Genomic DNA, 19,589 nt, shown 5'->3' on the forward strand with positions numbered 1-19,589 from the left:
ATCTTCCTCAGGGTTCGGTCACCTCTTCTCGTTGTGCAGCGTTTTCTGCCACACTTTTTCCTTCCCACAGACTTCCCACTGAGGTGCCTTGATAAAGCACTCTGGGAACAGCCTATTCGTTCAGAAATTTCTTTCTGTGTCTTACCCTCTTGCTTGAGGGTGTCAATGATGGCCTTCTGGACAGCAGTCAGGTCGGCAGTCTTACCCATGATTGCGGTTTTGAGTAATGAACCAGGCTGGGAGTTTTTAAAAGCCTCAGGAATCTTTTGCAGGTGTTTAGAGTTAATTAGTTGATTCAGATGATTGGGTTAATAGCTCGATTAGAGAACCTTTTCATGAGCTGTATGCCAAAATCATCAATATTAAAACAATAAAAGGCTTGAACTACTTCAGTTGGTGTGTAATGAATCAAAAATATATGAAAGTCTAATGTTGATCAGTACATTACAGAAAATAATGAACTTTATCACAATATGCTAATTTTTTGAGAAGGACCTGTATACAAACTGATAAATCTGCTTCTCTTCTAATACAAAGCTGTTTGCCCACTAGGGGGAGCTCCATGCATAGGAATTTATATACGTTTACCATTGATCTCTTTGCACTGAGCTCCAACTAGTGGCCACTACAGAAAAAAAAAAGTTTTTGTTGCCCAAAAAGGAGGAAGGAGTTCAGCATCATAAATATGTCACTCATTTTGACCACCATATTTTTTTGTGTATTTACACAAGTGGCATAAATGCATTTAGACAAGTGGCATAAATGCATTGCTAATTCAGTGCTTCCCTTCTATTACAAAGCTAGCTATCTGCACCCACCGCTAGGGGGAGCCAAATGCCTAGAAACTTATACAGTTATCATTCACTGGAATAGTACCTGTAATAATCTGTTTGCACTGAGTGCCCCTTAGAGGTGGCTGCATGAAAATGCTGTGTTTTCACATAGGAAAGAGAGTCCTGGCCCTGTAACGCCCCCCAATCCCCAAGCGGTGGAACCCGCACCTATAAGACAACGAGGGCATATTCTAGCGATATGCTCCCATTGTCTGAGATGAGACAACCCCTTTATGTATGGCTGTTACATCTATGTAGTGGTGCGTACGCTATATCCAGACTCCACATCTGTAATCTCTGAAGTGCCAAGAAAGAAGTGATTAAATGGCTTCTGTTGCCAGTTTAATCGCTTTAGAACAGACTGATCTTAGAACTGTGCACTATTCTATCACCTGCTCAATACTGAGAAAATCCTGGAAATATGACCAGCAGGTGGGACCTGAGGACTAGAGTCAGGATAGGTCATCAATATCTGATTGTTTGGGTCTGACTTCCAGCACCCCCGCCAATAGGTGTTTGAAGAGCCTGCAGCAGTATGAGCACTGCCTTCTCTTCACTGTTTATCTGCTGCCATTGTAACCGGCGAGCAGGTGTAATTGCAAATACGCCATCCAATTCACTTCAAGGGGAAGGCCCATCCTATTTATTTGAACAGGAAGGAGCCGTCCCATTTAAGGGAATGGGGATGAAGCAGTTGTAATTACACCTGCTCACCACTGCGATGTCCATAGCAAGCAGGTAAACAAAGAAGAGTCTCTTCAAACAGCTGATTGGCAGTGGTGCTGCCTCCCAATTCTGAGTATAGGTCATCTATATAAAAAAAAAAAGTGGACAACCCCTTTAAGCTACTGAGATGTTTATCCTCCTTGGACAAAATAAAATGTCTTACATGCTTAATCACTTTCAATTCCTGTTGTGAGTCCTACATATTTGGGGCAGGGGCCAAGTTGAACAAGTTATATGATGCATGATCTTAAACTTGGTTTTGGCCAATGGAGCACCAAAAATGTGATGGTCTTTTCAATATTGGGACACGTTCCATATCTACCACAGGGAACAGAACCAATGATGGTCTGCCAAATATTCAATTCATGCTAACTTTTCTTAAGATGGCCTTTCTCCTTGCATAAAGTTGGATTTGGGGAGAAGTATTTTCACAATACTGGGTCGACCAACAATATAGGCCAGTATTTTAACCCACATTCTTTCATCTCCTTCTAACATGAGTGATGATTGGCATTACCGTAGGCCTTTCCCTTCTATCCAATTTATTTTTATTGTTGGTGAACAGAAACTCATGATGTGGTATCTTTGGCCCTTCTATATACCTTCTTGATGTGCAATGACTATAGAAATAGTCCAAAAGGTGTCTATCAATATTTCTTCTACTTGATTTTTCTGATGTGCATCCCATACCTAAGTATTGCCCAGTTGGTATTGCTTGGAAACGTGAAGGAACAAATTAACAGAAGTCGTCTAAATACGTGTTTGTAAAACGCTTCTACTATTGTGTTGGAAAACAACATCCAAAAAACGACTTCCCCTGGATGAAATCTGTATGTAAGACTAATATTGGGAAAGTTTTGATTGAGTGAGGAGAACAACATCTGCAATTGATCTGATGTCCCCTGCTAGATCATAAAGAGGACATAAATGAATTGTGCCAAAAACAACCATTTCAAAACCAGTGTGATGTGAGGCCAAGAGGACTCCTGTCTCCCACAAGAACAAGTATTTGAGGGTGCATATGCTGTCCCCCATTGCTGTTCCCTAGAGCTGCAGGTAAAATTACCCATTATAGACAAAAAAATGTGTGTGAGGGCAAATTCTGATAGGTGAATAAAAAAGGAGGCTAGGGCCTATTCCATGTCACACGTCTGTATGTCTGATACTTGTGGGAAGCAACTCAGCATCTCATGTCACAAGTAACACATTCTTTCCAACCGAACTTTGTCCAGTTTCTATAACTAGTCAGAAATATCCTGGACATATGATGGGTATTTGTTGGGAAATGGTGGTGGACATTTCTAATCTATTTCCTAAAGGAGTCAGATGCATCACAACTATTAAAAAGTGCATAACTCTTAAAAACGGTGGTGCCATATGCATGTTTGTGCTCCAGAACTGAAATCTATACTGTACCAAGAAAGCAATTCCTGGCCCTGCTGCAACAGTTTTTTTTTTTTTTAAAGTAGCAAGTGGAATGTAAAACCACCCCAAAAAAGTTGCATAATTCTGCATAAGCAAGGCATGCACCAAACTTTGTGAATTTTTGACAGTTTTATTTTAGCATAATGGTGTTGATAAATGTCCCCCCATGTAATGGCAAACAATTTCAGTAAAGTTTTTTGCACCTAAAAACAGTGGGCTTACCTGGAGGCATAGTTGGATTCTTGTGGATCTTCAACAAGAGGCACCTTGAAAGAATGGTGGGTTCTGATACAATGAGGGCATCATATAACTGCTTTGAGATGATTCATCTACTAACTGCTTGTTCCACGATTATTATACACAATGACACTGGATGCACGAGGATCGCTGAGCAACGGTGAGATCATAGAAATTAATTAGGATGGCCGTAGCAGTCGCAAGAAATCCAGCCGTGTTGGATTTCTTGCGACTGCAACTGGTTGCAAACATTTTGGGGGACATTTATCAAGACCAGCGTTTTCCATTACAGTCCCAAGTCCCTCTGTGCTGCTGGAGGAAGCGCCAAAGTTATGTTGTGGCGTAGGCCTCTAAATAAATTTCACTTTTCCTACAGGAGGCCATGCAACAGACTTAACTCTAGTCCAGCCCTCTTGCTGGTGTAGGTTTAAGCCATTTTCCTCACCAAACACCAGCGTGGAAAATAATAAATGAGCAGGGCCTTCTGGCCTGCTCACTTCCCTTCTCCCGTCATGCCCCTTTTTCCCACCAACAAAACCAGGTGCAGGTCAAAACCACTGAACAGTTGCAGATCTTTTCATTATACCTTATCTCTGTGTAGCCTCCACTCCTGGTTTTGGCTCACACAAACTTATGGAAATAACTGATCAAATAAGTGACGTGTAAACAAGGCCTTATACAAAGAGTCTAACTAGACTTCAAGCTAAAAGGCAGTGAATACAATTAGTGAAAGTCAGAGTTGTGAACAAACATTGTCTTTATTTGATGACATTTGCAGACAATGCTTCTATAAGGAGATGTTACAGGAGCAGGAGCAGTAGATCTTAATGATATTCTCAGGAGCTGGAGTAGGTCACTGATGTTGACAGTGGCGGAGCAGAAGCAGTTGAGGATGGTCTTAGGAGCAGAGCAGAACTGATGTCAGGAGCAGAATCAGAACTTGATGATGGTCAAGGGAGAACTGGATTTTGATGTTCACAATAGCTGCAATGATTGATGATGATCATAGGACAGCTGGTCGATGACGGTCACGAAAGCAGAGCCAGAAAGAGATAGACTTGATGGTGGTCAGAGATACTGGAGCAGAATTTGCTGACGTCACAATAGCATAAAGTTGATATTAGTCTCATCCATGGTAGCAAATTTAGGATTAAGGCATTGTTGTTGATGACATGGATAGTAGTAGAAGCCGGTTATTAAGGTCACAATCCGATTAAAAAGGTCACAGATAGGTATAGTGGTAGAAAAATCAGGTTATAAAAGTCACAGTCCGATTAGTAAGGGTCACACCGGTGTTGCTGGTCAAGCCAAGCCACTAACATTGGAGCAGGGAACCGTGTGGCGGTCAGGGCAGGTGTTAAAGGGCCCATGATGACATAATTGGAGCCTCCACACTCCCTGCTTCCAAGTCAATCACTCCTCTGTGGCTTGGTGTATAAAGCCATGAGCTTACCCACTGGTATCTTGTCTCCGTGCTTGTCACAGAAGTCACGAAGGAACCGCAGGCACATGCAAATACACAGAGCTAGTAATGCAAGACTAACTAAGAGCCACTTAGTCAGTTCAGAAATGGTCTCTTTCACGACCCCGCGGTATGAGACACTTTTGCTTGTGTCTTCGGTGGTAGCTGGTGTCGTTTGAATTCTTCTTGTTGGAGGGGTTCGGAAGAGGATCCTAACAGGTCTGGCCTCCAGGCAGCTTGCACATAGCAGGGTGATGAAGATTAACTGAAACAGAAGGCCCATGTCTGTTCAGAGAAAGAGTAGGACACTGATGCTTCTTCTGAAGACAGCGAACGAATGACTGGTAAGAGAGAGAACCTCACAGATCACAGCATTCTGATCAGTGATGTCACTGTCCTCGCATCACAATGATCCCAGTTCCATGCCTATGATGTCACTGTCCAAGGCTCCCAATGACCCTATATGCTGAGCCAGCTAGAAATCCAGACATTACAATTTCCTAGGAAAATAGTGGTGAAAAATTACCACCCTACCATGTTAAAATAATACTGTTGTACAATTCCCATGTAATTGATCCATCTGTATCACTGTTAATATAACAGATCCAGCCATAACTCTGCAAGTATAATAAACAGTCATATCACTGCTAATGTACTGTAAGAGAAGTAGATTTAGCCATATTACCACTATAATGATCCGTCCATATCGCAGTCAGTATATTGCGGGGCCTGCCACAGTACATATATGTAATAATACAAAATGCACTTTTTTGGACATACTCTTTAAAAATTGACCTATTTAGGGGTATTCCCAGCTGGGCAATCACATTCAGTTTGTTACAAACAAATACATTTGCCGTTACCAAATCTAGCCAATAGCACAGATTGTATGCAGTACCAGTTTTCACCAAACAATGTATCTGCTTTCAAACAACATTTAAAGGCTATTCTGTGATGCATCCAGCAGGTGGCAGCAGAGTTATGATTTTTATGTCTTTTGCAATCATACTTGATGGAATACAGGAAATAAGGAAATAATAGTCTGTGTTAGGACCGACAGTGCAACTCTTAGGGTACAGCCACACAGCGATTGTGGGGGTGACAGATGTTGGGCACCTGTGTTCAGGGCTGGTGCAAGGATTTTTGCCAACACAAGCAAAGCTACATTTTGGCATGCCCCCATGTCAGCCATCATGCTCCATCCAGCTCCCTCCAGTCCCTGCTGCTGCCCGCCACTGCGAGCCACGCCAGTCACACCACCTGACCCCGTGACCGATCGTGCTCACTCACGTGCTGCTCTGTGAGAGCTACCGCCGGGGCCGCACTCACGCACGCAGCTGGGGCAGGCGCCCAGCTGTGCTGGGGTGCAAGAACTACTTGGACTCAGAGTACTTGCACCATTGCGCGCAAGTGAATTGATTTATTTAAAAAAAAAGGAACATTTTTACGCCCACCCCCTCTCTGCGCTTGGTGTGCCCTAAGGCAGCAGCTTGGTCTGCCTTCTGGTAGAGCCGGGCCTGCCTGTGTTCCGCCCAAGTATTGCAGTGTAGCAGGACAGCCGTAGGAATGAATGAGGTTGCAGGGAGACTTACGTTTTCTGCTAGCATGATAGGAGAATTGCAAATAAATTCAGCAGTGTTACATGTTTTGGGATTCATGTGGCACGACCCGATTCATTCCTATGGCTGCCCTGCTACACTGCATTATTTGGGCTTGATATAGGTGTATGACTCTTGTAGCGGCCAAAATCGCCATATAGCCGTACCCTTACCTCATGCATGTGAGGCTGTGTTTACATCTGTATTAGAGGTCAAAAATATGTGACTAAAAAATTTCTTTGGTAAAATACCAAACTCGACACTCCATTACAGTCACTTTGGTTATCGGATCTAGCACTTCCGTTATTTTTGTTGTCCTGTTTTTATAACAAAGGCAAATAAAGAATGCCAATGTAAGTGCGACGTACAATACAAGGTAATGTCCAGCTGTCATCCTCTACATGCACGTTATTATAGTGACTAATATGGCCGTTCAGTCGCCTGTGGGTTACATCGGGTGTCAAAATATCAATACTTTTTTGATACTTTTATTTTTTTGATACTTTAATGCCCAGTTCGTTTCAATACAGAGATTGTCACTGTTTGATACTAAACTGCATTACTATTCAGATAAGTTCCGATTAGAGAACATGGCATACTCACAACACGTTGCATGCAACGTTCTCATCAGTAGCCACTTGTGAAGAAGGAAGGAGAGCGGCTCTCCCTTGCCACCAATGCTCCATGCGGAGCCTGCCCTAATCAACTGTTGAGGGAGGAGTGTCAGGGAGAGGGTGGGGGAAGGAAGGGAGAGTTCACATCGCTGTAATTTTTAGTTCCTCTGATGGAGCAACACAATATTGCTTCCTGTTCCTGCCTCACAGGTCATGTGACCACTGGGAGCCAGGAGTCTGCACAAGCTGCTGGGTCTTATCAGACCCAGATCAGGTCTGCAGTGAGGTTGTACAGCACTGTACAACCTCTCTGGGGTTCTATTCCCCCTATTAAATGGGGCAACTGTGTCAGTCTCAGTTACAGGAAAAATCAGCAATATAGAATAATGTAATGTTCTCCCAAAGGTCCGTTATGACCCGATGGGGGCAAAAAGTGTAAAATAAAAGAATAATGACCTTATGGGGAGACAATGTATAAAAAAACATAATAAAATAAAAAAGTGTTTTATAAAAATAAATATTTTAAGTGTAACTACCCCTTCCCTTCCCTTCATCAAGTCATATATTATGGTAACAAAATAGACATATTTGGTGTCGCTGCGTCTGTAATGACCTGTTCTATAAAAATATAATATGATCTACTATCAAGTGAACAAGCAATAAAATAAAAAAAACTGCCAGAACAACAATTTATTGGTCACCTTGCTTTCCATGAAACACAATATTGAGCAATCAAAAAGTCATACGGTATCTCACAAAAGTGAGTAAATATAATATATATTATGTATATTTTATTATATCTTTTCATGGGACAACACTGAAGATATGACACTTTGATACAATGTAAAGTAGTCAGTGTACAGCTTGTATAACAGTGTATATGTGGTGTGCCCTCAACATAACTAAACACACAGCTATTAATGTCTAAACCACTGGCAATGAAAGTGAGTACACCTCTAAGTGCAAATGGACAAATTGTGCCCAATTAGCCATTTTCCCTCCCCGCTGTCATGTGACTCATTAGTGTTACAAGGTCTCAGGTGTGTTAAATTTGGTGTTATTGTCAGTTATTCGATGGCACTTCCCTTAAATAATTTACTACTTTGCAACGGGAGTTTAGCCTGCCTAAAGCTCTTTTCTATGTCTATTTGGAAGTGAGACATGCCATACAAGTGCAGGAGCGGCGGGAGAAGCTGTTACCTGCCCAGAAACACCTGATCATAGATCTCACGGCTACTGGGGGCGGCTCCGGGGGAGTGATATCGCTGCATTATCTAAGCTTAATGGAAGCCTTACAGAAAAAAAATCCATTGCAACTGTTTGAAAAATGGGAAAAAGATATACCAGAATTGAAGGGTGACCAATGGGAAAAAGTGCTTACTGACTTCCCTGATATAGCGGTAAGTGAGGCTCACAGGGTCCCACAATTGCTGTTACTTCACAGGGTATATAGAACCCCGAAAATGTTACATAAAATAGGGTTTAGTGCCGACGATAAATGCCCTAGATGCGGAGTTATGTCCGCTGATCTCATACACTTAATGTGGAACTGTCCGTGCTTGCGCAGATACTGGAAGGCTGTGGCTGACCTCATTGGGAAGGTTTATGTGGTCACGGTTGAATGTTCACCTTTATTATGCATATTGGGATATGTTGGTGGAATAACGGGGCTTAAAGAGGTTCAGTTAGCAATTCAGCGTATCTTATATCAGGCCAGAAAGCGGATAGCGTCCCGATGGATTGCTTCAGATCCACCGGAGGTGCATGAATTAGTGAAGGCAATTCACACTTTGGTGCAACTTGAGAGCTATGTGTATCAAAAGAGAGGGAATAACAAAAAGTTCAACAAAATCTGGTATGCATAGATTGAGCATTTCCATCTGGTTGTCTAGGATAGGGGTATAAGGTTAGGCAGTTATAGGTAGCATGCAATCTAGATATAGCGTACTTAAAAGAGTGGTGTGCGTATGAGCAGGAGTGCTTGTAGTGTGATTGTGGGTTGGATCGTATCCTGGACTTTGCTGCAAACTATTTCCAAGATGGACTGCACCTGGACTTTGGGGCTGGGGAGGGGGTGGGGTGGGGTTGGGAAGGGGTTTCTATGTGTTGTTCTTGATGTCGAGATGAAAAAAGAAAAATTTGTCTTCAAATAAAAAGATTTGATCCAAAAAATAATTTGGTGTTATTGCTCTCACATTCTCTCATATTGGTCACTGGAAGTTCACCATGGCACCTCATGGCAAAGAACTATCTGAGGATCTAAAAAAAAGAATTGTTGCTCTACATAAAGATGGCCCAGGCTATAAGAAGATTGCCAAGACCCTAAAACTGAGATGCAGCATGGTGTCCAAGACCATATAGCGGTTTAACAAGTCAGGTTCCACTCAGAACAGGCCTCTGCATGGTCGACCAAAAATTTTGAGTGCACGTGCTCAGAGTCTTATCTAGAGGTTGTCTTTTCAAAATAGACGTATGAGTGCTGCCAGCATAGCTGCAGAGGTTAAAGGGGTGGGGGTCGGCCTGTCAGTGCTCAGACCATTCACCGCACAGTGTATCAAATTGGTCTGCAAGGAAGCCTCTTCTAAAGATGATGTACAAGAAAGCCCGCAAACAATTTTATAAGATACTGTATGTATCCCAAAAACATAGCTAGCTATCTGCAGCCACTGCTAGGGGTAGCTCAATGCCTAGAAACATACAGTTATCATTCACTGGAATGATACCTGTAATAATCTGTTTGCACTGAGTGCCCCTTAGAGGTGGCTGCATGAAAATGCAGTGTTTTCACATAGAGAAGAGAGTACTGGCCCTTTAACCCCCCCGAATCCCCAAGCTGTCTAAGTCGTGTGGTCTGCCTCCATTGAAGGTATAACACTGATACAAATTATTAAAGGGGTTGTCTCATCACAGACAATGGGGGCATATCGCTAGGATATGCTCCCATTGTCTTATAGGTGCGGGTTCCCCACCTATATCGGGAACGGAGCCCCGCAAGGTGGTGGCTGGAGGACTCAGGTCCGGCCACCACCTAGCCCGCTCACCATAGCAGTGAATGGGAGCACACCACTTATGACTGGCCACTGCTCCCATTCAATTATATGGGCCCAACAGAAATTGCCGAGCCAGTGCTTGGCTATTTTCAGTTCCCCCATTGAAAATGAATGGAGGGTGGCTGCGCATGCACAGTGCGCCCTCCAATGCTTTTGGGGCTCTGTTCTCGATATAGGTGCGGGTCCCAGCAGTGGAACCCGCACCTATAAGACAACGAGGGCATATTCGAGCGATATGCTCCCATTGTCTGAGATGAGACAACCCCTTTATGTATGGCTGTTACATCTATGTAGTGGTGTGTACGCTATATCCAGACTCCACATCTGTATTCTCTAAAGTGCCAAGAATGAAGTGATTAAATGGCTTCTGTTGCCAGTTTAATCGCTTTAGAACAGACTGATCTTAGAACTGTGCGCTATTCTATCACCTGCTCAATGCTGAGGAAATCCTGAAAATATGACCAGCAGGTGGGACCTGAGGACTAGAGTCAGGATAGGTCATTAATATCTGATTGTTTGGGTCTGACTTCCAGCACCTCCGCCAATAGCTGTTTGAAGAGCCTGCAGCAGTATGAGCACTGCCTTCTCTTCACTGTTTATCTGCTGCCATCGTAACCGCAGCGGCGAGCAGGTGTAATTGCAAATACGCTATCCTATTCACTTCAATAGGATGGCCCGTCCTTCTTACTTCAACAGGAAGGAGCCATCCCATTTAAGGGAATGGGGATGAAGCAGTTGTAATTACACCTGCTCACCACTGCGATGTCCATAGCAAGCAGGTAAATAAAGAAGAGTCTCTTCAAACAGCTGATTGGCGGTGGTGCTGCCTCCCAATCTGATATTGGTGACCTATTTTGAGGAGAGGTCATTTATCTTAAAAAAAAAAAGAATGGACAACCCCTTTAAGCTTGGACCAATTAAAATGTCTTACATGCTTGATCACTTTCAATTCCTGTTGTGAGTCCTACACATTTGGGGCAGGGGCCAAGTTGAACAAGTTATATGATGCATGATCTTAAACTTAGTTTTGGCCAATGGAGCACCAAAAATGTGATGGTCTTTTCAATATTGGGACAAGTTCCATATCTACCACAGGGAACAGAACCAATGATGGTCTTCCAAATATTCAATTCATGCTAGCTTTTATCAAGATGGCCTTTCTCCTTCCATAAAGTTGGATTTGGGGAGAAGTATTTTCGCAAAACTGGGTTGACCAACAATATAGGCCAGTATGTTCACCCACATTCTTTCATCTCCTTCTAACATGAGTGATAATTGGCATTACCGTAGGTCTTTCCCTTCTATCCAATTTATTTTTATTGTTGGTGAACAGAAACTCATGATGTGGTATCTTTGGCCCTTCTATATACGGTATCTTCTTGATGTGCAATGACTATAGAAATGGTCCAAAAGGTGTCAATCAATATTTCATCTACTTGATGTTCAGATGATTTTTCTGATGTGCATCCCATACCTAAGTATTGCCCAGTTGGTATTGCTTTGAAACGTGAAGGAACAAATTAACAGAAGTCGTCTAAACACGTGTTTGTAAAATGTCTCTACTATTCTGTTGCAAAACAATATCCCAAAAAACTACTTTCCCTGGATGAACTCTGTATGTAAGACTAATATTAGGAAAGAGTTTTAATTGAGTGAGGAGAACAACATCTGCAATTGATCTGATCTCCCCTGGTAGATCATAAAGAGGACATGAATGAATTGTGCCAAAAACAACCATTTACAAATCCAATGTGATGTCAGGCCAAGAGGACTCCTGTCTCCCACAAGAACAAGCATTTGAAGGTCCATATGCTGTCCCCATTGCTGTTCCCTAGAGCTGCAGGTAAAATTACCCATTATAGACAAAAATGTGTGTGAGGGCAAATTCCAATAGGTGAATAATAAAGGAGGCTAGGGCCTATTCCATGTCACTCATGTCTGTATGTCTTTTTTTTTTTTTTTATCTTTATTTATGTCAATTTTGTTCAAAAACAAGACATATGATTACATGTAAGTACATCAGAAATTAGGACATATACATATCATTGCATCAATTCAGTGACAATCTATCAAGATAGACACAAGACCACCAAGCTACCACATGGAGTTCTAAAATGTTGATAAGGGGCACCAGCAACTATGTCCTAAGCTGGAGTCAACTAACTCCTCCACTCACGTTACTTTTGACTGTTGCCCTATACATCTGTTTGCTAAGGAACATGACACTTTCTGCTGGTCTCATGTCGTATTGGTTAAAGCAATATAAGAAAGACAATCAATAGTGACAATAAACTACGAAACATCAAAGAATAGTAAAAATAAAAATAATAAGTCAGTCAGGATCTCAACCTTACAAGCCAAAGTCTATCGTGTATAGACAGCAAATTTCTGTTTCATGAGATACGTGAACAATTAGGGATGACATCACCTATGTAATTAATGAAGTGGAGAGAGCATAATTGGTGGAGCTACCTTTTGCCTCGGAGTATTTCCGCTGCCATGTGTGATATCCAAGATTGCCATATTTTGAGGAACTCACTTCTTTTATTGTTCTCCCACCCCGCCAATTCCTCCATTTGACATAGAAGATTAGTTTTTTCGTACCACATGGTCAAAGTGGGGGGATCTGTTTCTCTCCATTTAATGGGAATGAGAAGCTTTGCAGCAGTAATCATATGAGTGACGAGCGAGGCTTTATTTGGCCTGAAGTCTTTCTCAGGGTGCCACAATAAAATCAAAGGACCCGTGAGTTTAATTTGGGAGTGGCAAACCTTGTTTATGGCAGTTTCAACCTCATGCCAGAAGTGTCTCAGGGCTGGGCAGGACCACCAAATATGTGAAATGTTCCCTACGCCAGTAGAACATCTCAAACACTTATTGGACTGGATTAAGTTGATCCTATAAAGGAAATCGTTAATTTCTAACGATAGCACAGATGGGGTTAACTGCCCCCCGTGGACTGGTAGGACCGGCGGAATTTTTAATGAGCCCAAGAGTAACCAATGAAAGAACTCCAGCTCCCTTAAAGGGAGGGGTTCACCCCCCAGCCCACCGTGTCTATAACAAGAAAGTACTTTAGGGTGGGAAATTTGTGTGCTGCTGTTAGGACTAAGGGAAAACAAATTATCGTTAGAAATTAACGATTCCCTTACGTCCTACCAGCAGCACAGATGGGGAGATAGCAAGAAGAATCCCCTAGGGAGGGTCCTCATGCCTGGCAGAAATTAAGAACTGTCTGCCCAAAGGCCGAAAACTCTGCTACCTTAGCATCTATTCTATAATGAGAGATGAAGGCTGATTTCAGAGCTCCAGGAAAAAACTCCTTAAAGATCAACTCTAGGGGGAGAAGATTTCTCCCCGCGACAGAGGTAGCTGCGCCCCCAATAGAATGGGCCCTTACACACTCCGGAGGATCTAAGGATTGGGAGGTGAAAGCTTCCCCAAAGGTTTCCTTGACCAGCGACTAATAGTAGTTTAGACGCCTTACGGCCTTTAAACTTACCGGCAAACAGGAAGAAGAGGTTCTCATCTATCCTGAATTCTCTGGATCTATCCACATAGATCTGGAGGCATCTCGATATGCCCAGAGGATATCTGACTGGAACATCAGAGGAGGAGGAGGAGAATAATACAGGTGGAGAAATTACCTGATTGATATTTTGAAAGGTTGGAACCTTAGATTTAAAATTAAGGTAGATATCTTAGAAGGACAGAAAAAAACACGGTGGGTTGGGGGGTGAACCCCTCCCTTTAAGGGAGCTGGAGTTCTTTCATTGGTAACTCTTGGGCTCATTAAAAATTCCGCCGGTCCTACCAGTCCACGGGGGGCAGTTAACCCCATGTGTGCTGCTGGTAGGACGTAAGGGAATCTGGGGTTCGATACCATCTGGTGAGTATCTTAACTGAGTTCTCCTGGACTCTCACACACCTGGAGAAACCATGAGAGTGGGATAATATAAATGCTTTATCTGAGTCATTGATTGTGATGTTCAGTTCTCTCTCCCATTCCCTCAAATATGCCGGAATCTGCGGATCCCTCTCAGTTAGTAATTGCCTATAAATTAAAGAAAGGCACTTTGGGGGAATGGAAGGAAGAAGGACATAGTTCTCTAGCCAGGTTGGATCAGGAAGAGGAAGGTGTGCCGACCTCATGAACTTGGCACATGTACTCTCAAAATCCCATTTCTGGATCATATTAATTTCAGTGATGGAGTTCCCAGTGATGTTGGAGTAAAAATCAGGATCTGGGGAAGCTCTAGAAAGGTCACCCAATCTGTAATTTTGTACAGACTTCCATATAGTTGATCGCTTGACGAGATTGGTGGAAAGTACATGTGGAAGTAAAGAGATGGGCATTATGGGTGAAAGACGTTTCCCACTCATGTTAAGTGCTAAGGATGTATTACAGTGCCTAATGGTGCATCTAGTGATATAACTTTTTACCTCTTGTCTATTAGGGGCTTTACTACTGTGACTCTATAGAAGGTGTTCCCTATTTATTCCTAACAAAGCTCTTTCTAGGGAAATATGTAGGGGAAAGGGTTGCGGTCTAGAAATGGCAATCCATCTCTCCAGATGTATAGCATGAATATAAGCAGACAAATCTGGGAGGGAAATACCACCTTGCCTCCTTCTCCTCATTAGAAGGGAAAAAGATAATCTGGCTCTTTTTTCTGCCCATAGAAACCTACTCATAAGTACTTTAATTTTATTAAGGAAGGACTTCGGGACATGAATGGGAAGAGATCTGAACGTATACATAACTTGAGGTAGAACATACGTCATCAAAACATTTTTTCTCCCTAGCCAAGACAGGTTAGGTATCGAGGTTTTGGAGAGGAAGGATCGTACTTTATTTAATAAGGGGGTATAGTTAAGTCTGAAGAGGAGAGCTGGATTAGCTGGCACCAGTATTCCTAGATATTTTATGGCCTCAGTGGGCCACTTAAAGGGTGTCGAGGTTTCTATACGTCTCCTTTTGGCTGAATCTAGTGAGACTCCCAGGGCTTCAGATTTTTCCATATTTATTTTGAAATTGGAGATAGTTCCAAACCTCTCAAAGGTCTCCAAAACATGGGGCATTGCTTCTTCTGGGTTTGTTATCATTAGTAGAAGATCGTCGGCAAACGCCGCCATCTTATATTGTACCCCATCTATCTGTATTCCCTTAATATTGGGGCATTGTCTGAACTACAAGAGAAGAATCTCTAAAGTCGGGACAAAAAGGGTGGGGGAAAGAGGACACCCTTGTCTAGTGCCATTTTTAATCTGAAAGGCGTTCGACAGAGTTCCATTAACTTGTACTCTAGCCAACGGAGCAGAGTATAATGAAAATATTGCATCAATAATTTGTAATGGAAAGCCAAAGGCAACTAAGCAAGATTTCATAAAAAGCCAGTTAACTCTGTCGAACGACTTTTCAGCATCCATCCCTAAAAGTAAAAGTGGAGATTTTTTTTCCTTAGCTAGGAAAATTGCATGTAATACTCTACTGATGTTGTGTCTTCCCTCTCTGCCCGGCACAAAGCCCACCTGCTCTTCTCCTATCAGATCTGGGAGCAATTTTGAGATATGTTGGCTCAAGAGCTTTGCCCACCACTTCAGATCTGTATTGAGGAGACATATGGGTCGGTAACTACCGCATTCCTCTGGGTCTTTCCCTTCCTTATGTAAAATGGTGATATGTGCCAGTTGAACCTGGGGGGTGAGGGAAGAGCCCAACATCAGAGAGTTACACATGTTGGTAAAATGTGGTAGTAGCGCCTCTTTATATTTCTTATAGTAGGCAATATGGAACCCGTCAGGGCCAGGACTTTTACCCGATGGTATGGTATGGAGCGTATTGTCTATTTCTTGAGTTGTGAAAGGTATTAGGAGGCTATTCTTCCCAGCTTCTGAAATAGTTGGTATTTTAATGGATTTAAGAAAGGAGTCGATATGGTCTTGTATATAAGGAGGGTTAATCCCCTGGGCTTTTGATTGATCTTCTAGGTTATATAGTGTATTGTAGAATTTACAAAACTCCTCAGCTTTGGCAGGGGTCGTAATCAGCCTGTTACCATTTTTAGTCTTTATAGCACTGACAAAGGTTTTATTCCTCTGTGCTTTCAAGAGTGTAGACATTAATTTAGAACCCTTATCACCATGTGAGTAATATTTAAACCATAATGATTGCAGAGTCCTAGCCGACTTAACGTTTAGCGTATGCTTCAATTGGGAGCGCAAAAGATTAAGAGCACCTTGTGTATCATATGTAATAGTGGACTTGTGCTGTTTTTCCAGTGTGGAAATTTGTGAAATAAGGAGTTCTATTTTTTTTGCGTTCTCTGCCTTTTCACCATAGTACCTAAGCTGATCAGTTCTCCTCTGACAACAGTTTTGTGAGCCTCCCATAGTATAGTCTTGGAAATGTTGGGTGAATCGTTTTCCCTGAAATAAGCCAGAATCTTATCCTTGATCAAGTCCCTATTGACCACATCTTCTAATAGTGTGGTATTAAGTCTCCAAGACCAGGCTTTAGGAGGTATATCTTGAAGCCTCAATTGTAGACTTACCGGAGCGTGGTCTGAAACTGTAATAGAACCAATAGCCGTGGTAGTGACAGATAGGAGGGCCGCATTAGAGAGGAACAAATAGTCCAGTCTTTGGTAGGATCTATGGACCTGAGAGAAATATGTATAATCCCTATCACTTGGGTCAAAAACTCTCCAGACATCAGATATTCCTAAATCAGCAAGTTTCAACTGGAGCCTGCGGACCTGTTTCTGTGAAACAGAAGCATGTTTAGAAGTGGAGTCTTTTGAGGGATCCAAGATCAAGTTTAGATCTCCACCCAAGATGAGTGTTCCTTCAGTAAAAGGTTTAAGAATATCTAACGTCTGGATCAACCATTGAACCTGCTTAACATTAGGGGCGTACAGATTAGCAAGAGTGACCATAGAGTTCAAAATGTTACCCTTAAGGAGTAAATATCTACCCATTGGGTCCACTATTTTATCTAGCACCACTATGGGAATATTGTTGCTAATCCCTATAGAAACCCCTCTAGCTGCTGACGTATAAGTAGCGTGATGCCAGCAGGTGAAACGTTTATTCACCAAGTTGGGAATATGAAAATGTCTGAAGTGAGTTTCTTGAAGAAACACAATATCAGCCTTCTCCTTCCTAATAAGTGGTATATGTGACTACGTTTTTGTGGTATGGTCATCCCGTTTACATTTATTGTTATAGCTGTGACCTTAGCCATATGAGAAATGTTTGAGGTGGATAGTCAGCAATGATATCAAGACCCTAACTGGCTTAAAAAATAATAAAAGGAAAACAAGAACCAGTGTCAGCCTAAGATGAAGAGGGAGACACATCAGAAACATACAACCATACAGAAGTAAGTCGACACACAAGAATATGCATGTTGGGGGAGGTAACTTAGTGGTGAGAGCCAAAATCAGAATTGGAGCACCACAACCTCGGCTTAAGTGGGATGTAACTTGCCTAAGGCTAGAAAAACAAGAACTAGAATAAGGGCTCCATGTGCATGTCCTCAGGGATAACACACAACCCCAATTGGCATAAGCGATGGCATTGCATACCATAGTAGGAGATATCGTTAACCAATAACCATGCATATATTTATAACCTCTACCAGGAGATCGATGTAGAGCTAAACAATTAAATAAACCTACTCAAAACAGAACATTATGTTATTAAGTCCCTTCACTTGGCCCTGTAAAGCAAAGGGTTAAATCATTTTACATGAGAGTCTCACATGAAGGACCTCAATCAGCTGGATCGGCTCTCTTCTTTGGAGATCTGAACTTCGCCACTCGACTCCATGGAGAAGGGATGGTTAACTTGGGAAGTTCATCCAAATCAGCAACCGGTAGCCAGGGTGGTATGTCCATCGGAGCGATATTCAATGCTTCCCAGATTTTGTGCAGGTCATCTGGATGCTTCACCAAGATCTGTTTTCCATTTATAGTGGTGCTTAGGCCAAACGGGAATATGAAAGACACGCTACAGTGTTAGGGGTTGAGCAGCTCCCCCAGATTTGCCACTATATTTCTGTGTTTTTGTCAAACGGGAATAGCCATCGCAATGGATGCTTCCTGGCTCTCAGCTCTGCGGTCAGCGGGCGGAGGGCTCTGCGTTTTAGCCAGGGTGCTCGCGGCTAAGTCCTGGAATAGCAAGATCTTGCTGTTATCAAGCAGGATTTCTTCTTTATCCCTCGCTGCTCTCAGGATGTCTGCAGTGTCCAGGTAATTTAGTAAAGCACAAACTGTGTCCCTAGGGGGATCACCCGCTGGAGGTTTCGGCCTCAACGCTCGATGTGCTCTTTCAATCGTAATATTAGTCGCGCATTCCGATCCCAGCAACATGGCGAAGACGCTGCAAACCACTTCCATCTGCTCGTCAGGAGGAACCGATTCGGGTATGCCTCTCAGCCTCACATTTTTTCTTCTCCCCCGATTCTCTTGGTCCTCAAGATACAGGTATGCATTGTTAACCTGCGAGCGAAGCGCTTGCATTTGCGATTGCATGCCTTTGCTGTGCTGGATTATTGTGGCTTGTGACTCCTCCAAGGCCTCCACTCTGTGCCCCATGTGCTTCACCTCTGATTTTATGTCCGCTAACTCCTTCATAACTGGCGATAAAGCTTGTGCCAGAGTGTGTTTCAAGAAGGATCTGGTTATAGGCATCGGATATGCCCCGCTTTGGGTTTCAGAGTGGGGGCACAAGCTTGCGCCGTCTGAGTCTTCATCTTCATGCGCCGCATCACTGTATTCTGCAGACGCCATTTTGCAGCGCTCGGTCGTTAGAGACAACTTTTTGGGGAAGTATTTGTTCATGTCTCCCTGGGATTTCTTGACCCTTGGGGTGGCCTCCGGGTCTCTGCTTCGATCTTTGCCGAGTTTGCCCATGATTTGGCAGACACAAACGCTATTTTAGCTGGTAAGCCGGGTGGTGTGGTGAGGAGCTCTTAGTTCAAGCGTACTGCACCATGCTCCGTTGGCTCCGCCCCCCATGTCTGTATGTCTGATACTTGTGGAAAGCAACTCAGCATTGTGAGAGATGGACTTTGTTTCTCTATGTGTATGTGGTGTGAACATTCTGTAGTACACATTTTTGTCCACTAGATGGTCGCAAACCATATATATGAGAAGGTCAATAAGGGAGGGGGAAAATGGGGATTACATTACAATTTTCAAATATACCTATGAACTCAGAGTTGAAGTTGCTGAAACCACTCCTATCAGGTTAAGGAGCCAATAGTCTCTTCTTTAGGAACACCCCTTTTGTGATGTCATGTCTGCTATATATGTGAATGTATTTTTAAATAAACAGGGGTCTTGCTCAGGGGGATGAGGAAGTGCTTTCCCATGAAACCACCTAGTGTGTCTGGTCTCATTATGAAACCTGTATGGCATGCACATACTTAAAGTTCTAATTGATTTGGCACCACACAAAGAAGAAGGAAATCGTATGAATTACGATGACAATTTGGGGTCATCCGGGTGTGCAGACAGCTTGTGTAACTTCCGATTCAAACGTCCCCTACGCTCCCCCCACACACTAGTGTCCCCCACACAGTAGTGTCCCCCTCGCTTCCCCCATACAGTAGTGTCCCCCACATTGCCATCCCTCCA

Source organism: Bufo gargarizans, chromosome 2 (genome assembly GCF_014858855.1).
Source record: "Bufo gargarizans isolate SCDJY-AF-19 chromosome 2, ASM1485885v1, whole genome shotgun sequence".
In the NCBI taxonomy this organism is placed as follows: Eukaryota; Metazoa; Chordata; class Amphibia; order Anura; family Bufonidae; genus Bufo; species Bufo gargarizans.